At 48.4% G+C, this 16,321-nt stretch overlaps 1 pseudogene; it reads left to right on the top strand.

Moving 5' to 3' along the window:
• Nucleotides 1-1,507: 1,507 nt before the first annotated feature.
• On the top strand, nt 1,508-8,573 carry LOC149369708 (uncharacterized; annotated as a pseudogene).
• Nucleotides 8,574-16,321: the final 7,748 nt, after the last annotated feature.

Below are 16,321 nucleotides of genomic sequence, written 5' to 3'. Positions count from 1 at the left end.
ATCACATATATCAGAAGCCCCTACCGCGCAATATGAGTGCTACTCTCCATAACGGTAGGCGGCAGGCACGAGCGAGCTATTACACGAAAACATACAGCAACCGCTCCGATATCCTTTATGTCGACGCGGCACAAAATTCTAAACCAGGATATTTCACGGCAGTCGCAGCCTATGAAGACGGCACAGTGGGGGCCGCCGCCACTATTCGAACTAATTCGCCTGCAGAGGCGGAAGGAGCCGCCATCGCACATGCGCTGGCCCATTCCATCATTGAGAAAAACATAACAGAAATTTACACAGATTCACAGGCCGCGTACCGCCACTACCTCAAGGGCGTGGCGACTCCGGCAACACACCGTATTCTTACCACGGCCACCTCTCTCGACCGAACGGTTACTCTGTCGTGGGTCCCTGGGCATGCCTAGATCCCCGGTAATGAGCGCGTTCATGCACTGGCCCGAGAACTCTCCTTCCGGACCCCGGAGGATCAGGCACCCAACCCTGCGCAAGAAGCACCTTCGGTCCTCTCTACATATCACCAAATTACCACATTTTACAAATTCAGCCGCATGACACTGCCACCACCCCACAGTACCTTGTCGCCCTTATCCAGCGCACATGGCGGCAATTACATACAGGCTGCTTTATTTCACCCCACCGCCTCTCATGCTTTCATCCCACCTTTCCTCCTGATTGTAACACCTGTGGCGTGCCCAAATCCACACTTTTCTATTACCTTTGGGAATGTCCTTCCCCAAAGGCAGTATCCCCCATCCCCAATCCCACTCATTCTTCCTGGGAGGCTGGTTTACGGACCGCTCAGCCCGCCGGCCAGAAATGGCTAGTGGATCGGGCTTTACGTGAAGCACAAGCCCGTGGACTCCTGGACCAGTAGGGGACCACCCTGGAAGATTTTTTTTTTTGTGTAATAAAGTTGTTTCCATCCATCCAACCGCACCGTAGAGGAAGGGAGGAAGTGAGAGTGGAAGAAGAAAGACAAAGATAGCCCGTAATGAAGAAAATGAAAATTGTATTTGAGGAAAGGAAATTACGCAGTAACTGTCTCACATATCTCGAAGGACACCCGTAAAAATTCAGGGGGGCACTTTTTTGACCGAAAGTGTGGTCACTGATGTGTGGTTAAGATGTTAAGCATCGCCTCTAAGAGTGGAACGCGACAGCGTCTTGCAACGCTTGTAGGAGTCCATAGAACGCCATCACCCGTTCGGTTCTATGCCTCGCTCGTCGGTAAACTGGTTTTTGAGGAAAGGAAATGTATCTGTCTCTCATATCTCGATGTACACGTAAACCTCGCCGGAAGAGAAGGGAGGAGGATGGGAGTGAGGGAAGACACCGTATTCACTAGACGCACCTTTGTTCTTCCCAAACCATCGAGCTGGCATGGCGGAGTAAAGGCCATATCAGATATCAAGCTGATAAGAACAGAAACTACGAGCTGGCATGGCGGAGTAGTCTGGTTCCGGCCACCGAGCGTGACGGACATACGATGACGAGCTCCGTTGGAGCGGCTACAGCGGCCATGCCCGGCCGCGGAAACAGGTCTTTTGCTTCTGATTTGTCTTCAGGATCCGAGTACCAGGTTGTATTGCCGAGTCTGCCCACCGGGCGTTTCGTTGTGAACACCGTATTTTTGCACGCTGATGTCAGGGCCCGCCCATACCGGGTGGAAGATTTTCGAGACGCGCTCGCTCAGCTATCGCTCGTGCCGGAAGTGGTCGCCCTAGGGGCGTATCGCATGAACCATGTCTGGGCTGTGACTTTCAAAGACGATGAAACGCTGAAGGAGATTGTTAGCGCCGGGGAGTTGAAAGTGAAAAGTGTCCGCTGTCTCGTAATCGACCCCGCTAACCAGGACGTACGAATGAAGCTGCACTGGCTGCTTCACAGTGTTCCTGACGAAGATGTGCGGCTTGCCCTCGCACCATTTGGAAAGGTGACGGACGTGTCGAGGGAGCGGTGGCGCGTACACGGAGTGTCTGACAAGGGCTCAACAACGAGGCTCGTGACTTTCAAGTTGAACGCCGGCGTGAAGCTGGACGACCTGCCCCGTCAAGTGAGCGTCTCTGGCGAGCTGGCGCTCGTGGTCGTCCCAGGCAGGGCTCCGCTCTGCCTTCGATGCCGTGGTACAGGACATATCCGCCGGGAGTGCCGGATCCCGTGGTGCGGTTCCTGCCGTCGGTACGGGCACGAGGAGGAGCAGTGTGCTCGTACTTACGCCAACGTCACCGGGCGGGTGAGCAACGAGGACTGCTCGGAGCTGCTAATGAACGAAGCCGACGCGGAGGATCCGAGGCATCGAAAGCGGCAAGTGAGCCAGCGGCGCAAGAACCCACGTTGACGCCTCCCCAGACGGATCAACCAGAGGTGCTACCCAATGTCACTGCAGCACCTGGAAAGCTGCTAGCAGCTCCCGTAGCTCCTGCACCAGTCCCCGCCACGCTGAAGGGTCGGACAGAAACATACGTGGACTCTTTGGAGGGTGGCACCCAACCTTCGGAGGAGTCCATGGACGCTCTCTCGGCCGCAACCGGGAAACGCACGCATGATGAAGCCGGTTGTAGTGCGTCTCAACTGGACGCCAGCGGTAGCGACGAGCCTCCGCCTAAAGCGCCAGGTACGAGGCGTTCGACTTTAAAGAGGCGGCCAAACGCGCCGGCCGACTCACGGCAGGCGGGTAAACCGCCTCCTTAGGTTTTTTTTTTTTTGCTGCTTAGCTTCCTTTAGGGTGTGTGTGGGGGGGGGGGGGGTGAGAGATGTGTGTCACGACGGTAGATACCACATAATAAGGCGTCCTTTGTATTCGACATGGCAGCTAACCTACGCGAAGTGCTACGTGTAGCCACTTTAAACGTTAGAGGCCTCGGAGCTAGAAGGCGGCAATGTCAGCTAAGTCGGCTTCTTCTTGAGAACGACCTTCACGTAGTTGCAATACAGGAAACAAAAATTGAAAGCCAAGAAGCGACTGAAAGAATGGTGTCTACCTTTCGTACGCACTTTAATGTGTGTGTGTCATTCTGTCGGTGCGTCAGGCGGCTGTGTTCTCTTTATTAGGAATAACAAAGGCATAACAATGCAATCACTCTTTTCGTGTGAAAGCGGTCGTCTCCTGGTCGCCGATTTTTTGTACTGCGATCTGCCTTTTCGAGTTATTTGTGTGTATGCAGCAAATGTAGAAAAGGAACGTAAATTGTTTTTTGAGCGAATTGAGTCGTTTTTAAAATGTGACAAGATTGTTATGTTCTTGGGTGACATGAACTGTGTTTGTGAGACAGTCCACCGGGCCAAGCCTTCGCCCGTACGTGATAAGAGTGCTGAATTCTTGCATGCTCTGGTCAGTGAATACTGTTTAGAGGATATAGGAAGTGTTTATATGACTGGGACGCGACCGCAATACACGCTTTTTCAGGGAGACAGCCATGCCCGACTGGACCGTTTATATGTGTCGTCAGACTTTGTACCTCGTACGAAGTCAAACCGGTTCCATTTAGCGACCATTGTCTAGTGGCTGCAAACTTTGGCAGGATACGCTTTAAAAAGCCGTTTAATTGGGCTTTATGGAAACTCAATGTAAAGTTATTGGAGCAAGAACGCTTTTTCAGTACAGTAGGAAAAGAGCTCGAAAAGCTGCTCATGGACCAACCGTCAAGTTACGCTGTTCAGTGGGAAGAATTTAAGCAGTTCGTCAAAATGAGGGCAATTGAAACGAGCAGTGTTATCAGATTTGAAGAAAAGCAGAAGGAAATCCAGCTCCGTGAGCAGCTTGCGCTGCTCATTAATGTTGAAAGCAGTCAGCCAGGAACTTGTTTTAATGAAATAAGAAGTACAAAAGCGCAGTTGGAAAAAATAGACACAGATAAGTACAGAGCAGCGGTCGTGCGCACACGTGCTGAGAAACTGTGGGCAGGGGAATCGCCAGCAAAACGAGCATTAGGCGATGAAAAAAGATACGCTTGTCAAAAAGAAATACGCCAGATACAAAACGGTGACGAGGTATCGGCCGATAGCGTCATTATCAAGGGCGTAATCAGAGACCATTTCAGTGACTTGCTGGGTCACACGCGAAGGGCGGAGGGCAGTTTCCATAACGATTTCCTACCGTTTATGCCAAGGCTCGACGATGAAGTCAGAATTCGTCTTGAACAGCCAATAACCGTTACAGAGCTAGATGAAGCAATAGATCAACTGCCATTGGGTAAAGCACCCGGTCCTGATGGTTTAGGAGCCGCCTTTTACAAATATTTCAAGTCAGAAATCGCTCTATTTCTGCTGAAAGTTATTGTCGAAGCGTACGAGAAAAAGCGTACGCCATTGTCATTCACAACATCGCACACTGTACTCATACCGAAGTTTGCTGAGCCAGAAAAACGTCTGTTGGTGGGGTCTTATCGCCCGATAAGCCTCACAAACGTAGATTATAAGATATTCATGAAGGTTCTGGCAAAGCGAATTCAGGGCGTCATAACCATGCTAGTGGGGAGTCATCAAACTTGCGGTATCAAGGGTTGGAGCATAGCCACTAATATACACATAGCGCGAAGTGTGCTTGAATGCTGCGATGCACTAGGCGACAGGGTAGCAATGATGCAGCTAGATCTCGCAAAGGCCTTTGACCGTGTATCTCATGAGGTTCTGTTCAGCTTGCTAGATCAGGCTAATGTGGGCTGTGTAATAACGGAGGGCGTACGAATGGCGTACGCGAACTGCACAACGCGCGTCATTGTTAATGGGAAGCTGACTGAAAGCCTACACGTACGATCTTCAGTGAGGCAGGGATGTCCTTTGTCACCCCTATTGTTCGCAATCTATCTTGAGCCCCTTTGTCTGGCTATACTAAACTCTGAGTGTATAACTGGCTTCAGGTTACTGTCAGCGCATGTTAAAATCTTAGCTTATGCTGACGACATCGCCGTGTTCTGCTCAAGTAAACAGAGTATCTGTGAAGCCACGGCTGTTGTTGAGAAGTTTTGCAAATGCACCGGGGCGCAAATAAATTGGGAAAAGAGTTATGGATTCTGGCATGGTGACTGAGAAGAAACGCCAGACTATTACTCCCGACTTCGGTGGGCCACAACTCCGACGACGTATCTTGGAGTACCGCTGAACTCTTATAGCAACCCCGAACCATACTGGAATGAGCAAGTGGCAATAGCAAAGGAAAAGGCCAGTGGGTGGCAGGGGCGACCACTATCAATGTTCTCGCGCGCCACTGTGTGTAACCTGTTCCTCATCTCCAAGATATGGTAGTTCATGAATGTGTTGAGCGCCTCGCGGATCAATATTCAAAGGATCCATCGGGTTTTTGCTGTATTTATTTGGGCGTCGACATGGGAAAGAACTAGTCGAACAAACTTATTCTTGCCAGTGAAGAGAGGAGGTCTCGGTCTTGTTCATTTATTTGTACGACAAATCGTGTCCCGCTTTATGTTTCTTCGCGACCAGAACGACATTTTTCTTCGCACAGTTATGCAAGTTCGTTTATGTCGATTGCTGCCAGGAGTTGTAGTATGCTCTGTTGAAAACATGCGTGGTACAGTGAGAGGTTATCTGCGTGAAGTTGTGCTTGCGTGCAGAATGTTACAAGTGCGATTTTCAATGCAGTACCTCTCCAATGTCACTAGAAAAAATCTGTATAAAGATTTAATTGAATCAATGCTCCCTGTACCCATTTACCGATTGTCAAACTGCGGAGGCCCAGGAGCAGATGTGCTCAAAAGGGTTAAAAGAATTCCAGTTTACCCATCTTTGAAAACTTTCTTCTTCAAACTTCATACCGGAACTCTGTCGGTCAAAACATGGAAGCATGATAAAAGACTCTTTGTCCCTTGGTCAACAGATTGCTTTCTATGTAAAAAACCTGAAACAATAGATCACGTTTTTTTAGATTGTTGGGATGCGGTTTGTTTCTGGGATGTGCTTCAAAGAACACTAAAGAAAGATTTACCGCTACGCCCGCATGGCATCAGGTTCTTACCGGTAGGAAAACAGGACATCCCTTATGACAATATTATGCTCCTTGGCCTCCATAGTTTATGGAAAACAAGGACACAATTCAACAATGCAGAAGTAGTTGTGAGATCTCCACGCGAGCATTTCATTGAAGGTGTCATACGTCTGAAGGAAGTGTATCAGGCACTGCCTGATCAGCCAACTTGGTTAAATGTGTTGGACGACTTGGTTGAACTGAAAAAATTTTAACCTGTTGTGTCAGTGAAAGTGTTGCTGACAAGTTTTACTTCTTTGTACCTGTTGTGAAAATGCAATAAAGAAAAAAAAAAAGCTGGCATGGCGGAGTGGATAGCATGCTCGTCTCACACTCCGAAGACCGGGGTTCCATTCCCGAGCTCGACCAATTTCTTACTCGGTTTTCTTTATTTATATGGCCTGACTAGAAACGTTAATTAAGCTAATTGAGTAACTAAGCAATTAACTAAGCTCAGTCCGTTACTTGGAGCATCACTATACGATCCCTTCAATTGGTTGCCTGGTTACTAGCCGAAGTACAATTGGCCCCGTTTGAAATTCGCGCACTGTGACCTCACGACCGTCTCGACCAACTGAAAAGCGTGACATTTCTGTCGACAACTGCTGCTTACAACGATGAGACATTAAAGGCTTTCTTCGCCTTAAAAATTAATCCCTCATTGTCTGCTGGAGTTGCTGAAATTATTCGGGTTCCTTAAACAGGAACGGTAACGGGAGGACTGGAACGTAGGCAAGGTTCCTACGCTCCACAAATCTGGTAAAATAGAATCCCAGTTAAACCACTGCCCGATCTGCCTAACAAGTGTACTCCAATATTAAAAAACAGCGCGAATGACGACGGACGAGAAGAGACCAGACAAAAACACGGGGCTCCATCGAGTTCTATATTCTCACTCCGTACCTCCTCCTGCGGAAGCAAGACGAAGATGCACTCGAAGTCATCCTCCACAACATTTTTTTAAGCGGGCTCTGGGCCTCCCCATAAACACCCCCAACAAGCGCCTCCTGGGGCTGGGCATGGTGAACACATTTCGGGAGCTCCGGGAAGCCCATTTGGCCAACCAATACACGCGACTCTCTAATACATCGTCGGGTAGCCGCCTCCTTGCCCAATAGAACATCGAACACCCCACCTTTATGGAAGAACGCGTACGTGTCCCATCCCAGTGGAGATGCGCCATCCACGTGCGCTCTCTTCCCGCGAACATAAACCATGAGGACCATAATGGTCATCTCCTGGCGCGGACAGAAGCGCTGGCGCGCCACTATGGATCGAAACCCGGCGTATTCTACGTGGATGCCTCCGGCCCGCCATGGGGGATGGTACACGGCCGAAGTCGTTCACCAGTCCAAAACAGTGAACGGCCTTACTTTCCGAGCCCGTGACATAACACACGCAGAGGGGGTAGCCATTGCGTTGGCTGCATCCAATCCCACTTCGAAAACAATCATTTCCGACTCGCGAAGGGTTTGTCGGTACGTTGAACATGGCTGGGTACCGTACCAGCCTACCGCCTTCTCCAAAACAGCGTCTACACCGGGGACTCCGCTCACCGGCATATCATTTGGGCTTCTGCTCTTATCGAAGTGCGAAGAGTTTCCCGCGCCTTGTTAGTGAACGTTAAAGATTCCCGGGTGGTCTAAATCATTCCGGAGCCCTCCACTAGGCTCCTCTCTTTCGCTCCCAGCTTCCTACTTTAGCGCGTCCACCGAGATGCGAGACAGTTGCTGCGCCATTTCCTTTCCTCATGAAAAACCAATTTCAATTAATCCTTATGAAAAACACGTCCCTTCCGGCAGACACTGTCTTGCATCTAGGATAGCGAAGGCCAGTCCTAAGCTGTCTCTGCTTTGTGTTTTGAAGCAACAGAGGCCCTAATGTTACGGATCAGCGGTAGGTGCTTGCCGGTTTTAGTTTCGCTTACTACGGTGGGTCATGGTGGGGTAATAATTTCAGAGCCGCATACCGTTCATCTGGTGCGTGGGTCAATGCGCCCGCGAGCTTGATCAGGTGTGTTTGATTTGATTCGATGGCACCGTAAAATGCTGCATGCCGTTGTGCAAGAACCCCATGACAGAAAGCCATTTGGGGACTTAGTTTCGTCCGCACACACGGCGCGCATTCCTCAAACGAAACACCGGCAAAATTCAGCATCTGCAAATTAATCCACAGCAGTGCGGCATCACCGCATTGAGAGTAACGATACCAGCATTGCGTAAAAATTCGTCCACAGCACTCACGTCTGCTGAAAAATCCACCTGTTTTGATGCTGGCTATTCCAAGTGCCAATGTTCTGAACCGAAGAGGGTACTTACAGAAAGCAGTGGCCTCAAAAGAACATGGCCATCAAAGGCACAGCATGCGACGCGATGCTTTTCCTAGTTTTTCAGAGGCTGATGTTTGCTTCAAGAAGAATCAGCGTTGCTTTAAAGCTGCTGGTAGCTGCTCCCTCGCTGTCGTACGCAGTGTTTCGGCGAGACACCGAAATAAAAGAAATGCCTCGGCAAGAAGTCTAACAAGGATTTCTATGCTCGACAGTATGCTTGACACTTCTGCAGAGAAGCTGTGAAAGCAAGGAAGAAAGCGTTCGAGGTTGCTTTCCGATAAAACCCTGTTCAAGTCCAATCATGAATGTGTTCTATAATGTTCCCTGCTCTTTGATCAGCTCCATTAACACAAAAGTACCCTTACAGAACATATTGCCCCATTCCGCTTAGGAGTTTTGGTAGCCTTCAGCACGACTGTACGAACGAGGAAAGAAAGGGGTGCGACAGCTTCGATATATGCTGTACTTAACTTAAAGAAAGAAATTGATTTTCGGGAGGAAATATATTGTTTTTCACATGAAACTCCTATGTTCACCTTTCTGCTTCTGATTTTCACCTCCCTGCTGGAAGGTGTAACAAAACGTGTAACAGCGCTAACAAAACGGTACAAAAGTAAATTAATAGACAGACAGGCTACCAGAATAGGCGAGGTTGGATAGCGCTTTTGTTAAGGTGCCTTAACCAGCATCGTGTGTCGACTTTGCTCGTTCTGCCAGAGCTGCGTTGCTTCTTTCCTTGTTCGAGCATATGTACGGACTGGCTGGACAAAGTACTGTTTTCAAGTTATGTTTACAGGCTGCCCCACCGAGCTAATAGGCAGCTTTTAATCGAATACAGCGAGAACGGCTCTGCGATGGCTGGAACAGTAAGAAGGCCAGGATTACCTGTGTTCTGAGTTCACAGGGGTCCGGCGAATTGCTAAGTCGTACTTGATTGCTCCTGACATCGCATGTTATGTCGGTATAGTATTAGATTAGGAAAACGACAAGAAAGAAAAGCGGATACCGAGTTGACTGAACTGAAAAGGTTTTGCGGGCTCTGGATAGCGTGCAGCGTGCTTATTCAATTAAGTGGCAGTGGTGTTCACATAGCGCTTTCGTCGTTTCAACAAGCTGTGTGGGCGAAGGCTCCGCGCTCAATGTAGTCATTTACCTTTTGTGTAACTGACTTAGCCCTCTTATTTATTTATTTTATTCTTACATACTGCAGCCGCCCAACAGCTATAGCAGAAGTGGAGATATGGAATACATGAAAAGCGTGTATTGTTTATACATACATGGATGCATACATGAAAAGTGCAAAACAAAATAGAATATAAAATGAACAAAACAGGGTGTCAGTGACGTACAATGACAGGCACCAATTGCGGGAATAGAAGTGAACGAATTTCGCCGGGCAGGGAGTTTCAGCACTCGACGGTTCGTGGGTACATCGCTTTAGTACAGGCTCAAAGACATCGCAAAGTCTACATCAGTGTTCACGGACAAGTAGTGTTATTGGTGTGCGCTATAAAGTCTGAAGGAAAGCACTGGAATTAATAAGGGTGTTTCAAGCAATATACAACATAAACAACTCGGCAGGGCATTGGCACGCATTTTGGCATTGATCCGCCAAAAATCTATGCGAAGCAACCGCACGCGCTTCCGCACAAGCGCTGTGGCGCAGGCATACTATTTCCGCCAAATTCTAGAGCGATGCATGCCCACTACTTGATGTTCTCGCAGGCACTTTGATCGGACGTGCTCTTGAAAGACATCTCGAAAAAGTCCCGCAGCTTCCGGAGGAGCATGACACGCCTGTATCGGCAGTTGTACTTCGCATTCGGGCAGGGATCGTTGTTCAGGTCGGCATCGACGTCGTACACGGCGATGCCGAATGCTACGTCGACGAATCTCGCCTTGGCGGCGCAGAGCTGCGTGAAACAAAAAGGCAAAAAAATGGCACATGGTTTAGCATGGCTAAGGGTGGAATATCGCGCAGTAGCATCAGTTAAGGTGAGCACTTGAGGTCGTTAGTGCTAAAGGTATTTAACCTAATGCCCTTTACTACAAATGCATTTGCCCTAAAGACCTTTATCTTAAGGCCTTTACCCGAAAAGCATTGCTATAAGTCCTTCATCCTAACGGCCTTTGACCTAAAGGCCCTTACCAAAAGGCCTTTACTCTGAAGGCATTTGCATTGAAGGCCTTCACCTAAGTCAATGCTGGCAAAGTGTACACACCTGGCCGGTGGCCCACAACCAAGTGGACAGGTGAGCCGCCTCCAACAAATACCGGCTTCAGACACGTACCTGTGAGCAAAAAGTCCTTCATCCTAACGACCTTTGACCTAAAGGCCCTTACCAAAAGGCCTTTACTCTGAAGGCATTTGCATTGAAGGCCTTCACCTAGGTCAATGCTGGCAAAGTGTACACACCTGGCCGGTGGCCCACAACCAAGTGGACAGGTGAGCCGCCTCAAACAAATACCGGCTTCAGACACGTACCTGTGCTTTAAATGGGCAAATTCGCCTAGTGTACTGTAAGAAAAAGGGTATATCGTCCCGATTTATGCCAGTTGAAGGAACATGGTTTAACACACACATGGAGGCTGTTAGCTTTTTTCGCAAATCTTACCCTGCTCTTATTGCGTAAAAGTCAGCTCTGTTCCCGTTGCGCGAAAACGCAGTACACCAAAGTATGCAGCTCGCTCTGCCTCCCGTTTCGAAGGAGATGCTGTTACGACCTCACGTACTGCGGGGATCCACATGGGGCAGAGAGGCAAACAGATATCGGTAGACTCATTTGGAACAGAACAGATTTTCAGGAATTACGTACTATCGAGTACATGATGCGGAGGCTGGAACGCCCAAGATTGCATGGGCTCCATTGGTGCCGAGTTCTCGTGAGGAGGAACGGAGGCACTGCGATGCTGACCTGTTCTTTCGCTGAGGCTCACTTTTTCCCGTATGGCTTGAGCTCTTGGGGCGCCGGAGGGCCGAGTGCACATTGGTGTCGTCTCGGGCCTTGCTCGCCTCTACTGCCCCTCTTTCCTGGTTTCTCGGTCTGCTCGGGCGATTCCCCTTTCCCGGCGGGAGTGCCTCCCTCGCCCCCCTCTCAGCGCCGACGCCTGTGGGATTCCCCGTCTTCCACGTATCTCTCGCCGGCTTGGGTCTCCTCCCCTCCTGCCGGCGCCCCTGTCAATATTGCCGGGCGTGCTTGACTAGTTGAATGCTTGCCGGCATGCGAATAAAGATGACCGCCAGGCTGTCGGCACTCGGACACCTAATGAGCATTGGCCCCCGAAACCCTACGATATCTGGTGCCATATCTCCGAGGTCCCACAGAGGGAAGATGCCGCCGGAGATAGTGACCTTCCTGAGAAGCGCAACGCACTGTGACAATGCCACTATCCGAAAAGCTCGGTGGCTTGGTTACTTTGATGACCATAGTTAAGTGCAGCGCTTGCTTCACCTAGCTAAAGCAGGTAGGGGTAAGTCGTTTGTGGACACACACTCCGCACTGCATTGAGCCCTAACGTGACTGAAGGATGCATGCGAAACTGACCGCGGCTGCCCGCTTGAGGCTTGTGCGTGCGGGACCACACGTGCTTCTGCGAGGGCCCAGAATGCGCTAGCACTGCAGATAAATATTTCTCGCCTTTCGTGGAAGAACACGTGCTGCCACCTCCTCATGATTTTCGCCGGACAATGCCGGCAAAAATGGGGGACGTGGAGGCTCAGCGCATGTGCAGAGCGCTACTGGAATAAGGTTCATTGGCAACGATCGGCCACGGCAAGCATCACGTCGCCTGCACGCGCGAACGCTGCCTACACCAGCTAACCTTTCTAACTTTGGGCCGGTACCCCCCCCCCCATCCCCCTCATGCATTTTGTGCTTTCGCCCCAAAGGCCAACCTCACCCACATCTTCCTATCATGCCCGACGTCACCTCCCCCCACCAGGCCGGGTGACGGTATCACCCGTTCGCTATCATATCAAACATGAAGCATGATGGTGTTGCTATATATATATAACGCTATACATTTTTGCGTTTTTCCTCCAAGTAAAGCAGTTGTGAGTGGCGCTCAGTTCCGTCTACCATCCTTGTGTCTGCGTGTGTTTTGCGCCTTTAACCACAGATGATCACAATTTCTAGTTACTTTTGGCAATGACTGACCTCTTCATCGAAGGGACTCGAAGGCCATCCTCGCCGTTCTAAACACTGCCACGATGATGAAGGTAGGCATGCATGCGACAAAGAAGATTGCGATGACGTAAAAATAAACCGTTTGGGAGTAGTGCCAATACCTACTGCGTCGTTTTTGTACCCCTGTGGTGCCTGTGATTGAGTTGGGAGCTCCCAATACTATCTGGTTCAACACCAAGTTTTACCGCCACAAAAAGGCACACCTGTCTGTGCAGCGGGCTGAAGTTCTCCAGTTATATTTTCAGTCTAGTTTATGGGGGTTTTAACGTCTCAAAGCGAGTCAGGCCTTGCGGGACGTTGTAGTGAACGGCTCGGGGAATTTCGTCCACCTGGGGTTCTATAACGTGCACTGACATCGCACTGTAGACGGACCTCTAGAATTTCGCCTCCATCTAAAGTCAACCGCCGCGGTCGAGATCGAACCAGTGTTCCGAGGCAGCAGCCGAGTGCTGTAACAAATGAGCCACTGCGGCGGCTTAGTTATATTTTCATTATTTTTTCACAACACCTTTTGCATGAATTTGGTGGATCGGTGGTCCGAATGGAGCTGACCGCTTTTACGGACATGCAGACATGCAGCTCTCCAGACATGCAGATCTTACTACATATAGCATCCTCTGTAGAATGGTGTCATGGGGACCAAAACTGATGCACTCTCAAACAAGCCTGAAGATGTACTTACTGTGTTGTTATTTACATCATGTGGCTGATATAAAGTCTTCAATGTTGCCAACGTTAAAACCCCGCAGGAGCAGAAGTACGGAATAGTAAATGACAAGAATAGCGCGTTAGAGCTCGGAAATGTTTCCTTTTTTTTTCTGTCCACCTTTAAAAAAATACAGGCCGATGTCTACAAAACAATCCTCTGAACATACATCTATAGCCGAACGCTGTAGTTTACACTTGACGTTAAACTTACAGAAGTGAATTTCAGTGTCTTGTTGCGGATTTCTTGCTTCTCCTTTCATTTGAGCGCTAGTGGTAATTGCGCTTCTTTATACAATACGCGTGCTAATACACGTAAAAGAGTTGAAATTTTGTGTTTTGCGGAAGAACTGGTCGCTCGGAGTAGGCAGTATCTTTTTTAAATATCGCGAAATGTAACACGATGGGCCCAATGCAATTGAGTCACGAAGTTTTATGGTACACGCACTCTGCTTCTCTTGTCATCGCGTAGCCGACTGGCTGTACGGCGGCTAATTGCCACTAGGTGCTACCTGTGTTTCAAATAACATGAGCCTACGAAGAAGTGCGAAAGTGGATGTTGCAATTCTGCAAAGGGATCACTCATCAGCTATTGTCAATGGCTTTGCTAAAGCACTTTTGCGGAAGTCTGCGCGACGAAGAGAGCAACAACGAAGATACTGACGACAGTGACTAATTTCATTCGATGTAAAAAGGTAACACTTTCTTTTGCTTTGACAACCCTTGGGTTACTAAGCAGTGCGCGTATCGGACAATGTACCAGGTGCGGAAAATCAACTGAAAAAAAAGTTTTTTTTTTTCAGCCAGAGTATAGGCCTGGCGACTATGCTTGTGGTTCGGAGTCAGTGCTGCCAAACATAGGCATTTTTCCCTAGATCTAGAGAATTTGGACGTTGTTTAGGGTAAAAACGATTTTTTTTATTGATGTAGAGAAATTTCATTTGCTCGGAGAGTTTTTTTTTTCTCTCTCCAATTGGTAAGACAGTACAAGCTTTTCGTTGTTTTTTCTCTACAATTGACGTAGGTACGCACAACATCGCCGCGCGCCCGAGGAAAGGCTGTTTCACATGCAAGTGAGAACGCTTTGTGGCTGCGGCGTAAAAGCTTTTAGAGCCATCGCGGCGGCTCCAGCAGTCAGAGCGGCGATTCTTCTAACAAGTTACAAATTTTTCGCAGCACTGCGCTGCTCAATTTTCAGTCGTTTGCTTGCGAACCAGCCTTTACACGGACGTAAGCGGACGTGTATGATCCCTTACGTGGCCAGTGGCACCCGCTACTGTGATTGGCACGCCTTCCCTCAACACGCACGCCCCTTCCTTACGCTGCATTTGGAGCTCGCTGCACGACGTGAAACTCCTATTTAGTAAGCATATCTGCCTGTCTATTTTGATAACTAGGAAGAACAGGGGCATCATTTTTGTTTCAGAAAGGAACGCCTTGCTGGAAATCTTAGCTAGTCCAACTAGGGGGAAAATTCCCACTTCTGCCGCCGCGGCGGCTCAGTGGCTGCGGTGCACGGCTGCTGACCCGAAACACGTGGGTTCGGTCCCATGCCTCGGCGGTCAAATTTCGATGGAGGCGAAATTCCAGAGGCCCGCCTACAGTGTGATCTGAGTGCACGTCGATCAACACCAGGAGGTCGAAATTTCTGGATCCCTTCACTATTTCATCCCTCATAGCCTGGGTCGCTTTGGAACGCTAGACGCACCAAAACCGTAATTCCCAGTTCCACCCCGACGAACAAAGTGAGTTGAGGTCACATGAGGCGTAGAAAAGCTGTAACCATTACTGCTTCATTGCTTTGACTAAAACTGCTACGTCAGCCACCGTCCAGAGCAATCGCAGCAAATGGACAAGCAGCTGTTATATCGCAGTTTCCGCACATTCCTCAAGCGACCTCCAGTCATTTTGCACGTGGTATCCTTCGGCTGAAGTGGAAACCGACACAACGTGAGGGAAAAAAATTCAGTTAATTCCACATGCCAATGCGTTTTTAGTAATATCTTGCGTACAGTAAAAAAAAACATACACGATATAGAGCCGTTAATTTCTGATTTCCAAAGAGCGCTATATGGTTAATCTTGTAGCTTCATTTATTTCATTTATGTAGCTTCATTTAATCTTGTAGCTTCATTATATTCGCTAGAACAGACACTTACAAGTTTTCGTTTTTTCCACGCACAATAACAGATTGGAATGAGCTAGTTAAACCATTATCCCAAGAGTTTTAACCAATTATTTTTTCTATATTGTGTTGTTCTTTTTTGAAATGTTGCGTTTTTTTTGTCTCTTGATTGACTTTGTTCGCCCACCCTGCTTGGACTCAGTGTCCGCAGTATTTTGTAAAAAATATGTTCTTCATTTTAGATCGTTCATTTCAAATTTAAAGCTAATTTGCTTACAAATGTCTGGCAATAAGGTAGCTGCATGATAAAAGTTGCTACTGAACTACGCATAAACGACTATTTTTTTCACAATTGAACGCTATTTTTCGTATCTAGAAAAATCTGGGCAATTTTTTTTGAAAATTTGGGAATAAGTGGCGCTCAAGGTTGGCAGCACTGTTAAGAGTGTATGCCGGAAACTGCGATAATAGAAATATGAAAGCGCGCCACAACCTGTCTTCGTACACTCAGCACATACTGACTGCGTCAATAGAGCCGTTTCATTAGAGTTGGCCGGGACTAAGCACATAATGACTTAAATGTGACATTAAGGATGAGCTATATTAGTACGACCAAAATGTAAACAATACAAATAAATAGTTATTTGTCGGCCTATAATGTTGATGTTTAAACCATGGTGTTTATAAAAATGACTACAACGGAACAGGTGTTAGGCTGAGAACACTCTTCCCCTTCACTTTAACTTGCCGGGCAATGCAGGACACACAGGATGACCAAGCAGACAGCGATAACCAAATATAAAGGAAGGACACACGCGCCATCGTGCCCACATAACAAGCTTAGCTTAAAATATTGTGATAAGTCATCACTCTATCTGCAGATTCAGAGGCACCTTCGTCATGCGCAACACACATACTGTACCACTCGAATTTCTTGCACCAGAGATTTAAAGAATGAGGAGGAAGATAATGGT

Source organism: Amblyomma mixtum, chromosome 1 (genome assembly GCF_055824585.1).
Source record: "Amblyomma mixtum isolate Tamu chromosome 1, ASM5582458v1, whole genome shotgun sequence".
In the NCBI taxonomy this organism is placed as follows: domain Eukaryota; kingdom Metazoa; phylum Arthropoda; class Arachnida; order Ixodida; family Ixodidae; genus Amblyomma; species Amblyomma mixtum.
The sequence above is the reverse complement of the archived record's forward strand: the minus strand, read 5'-3'. Positions and strand labels throughout refer to the sequence as shown.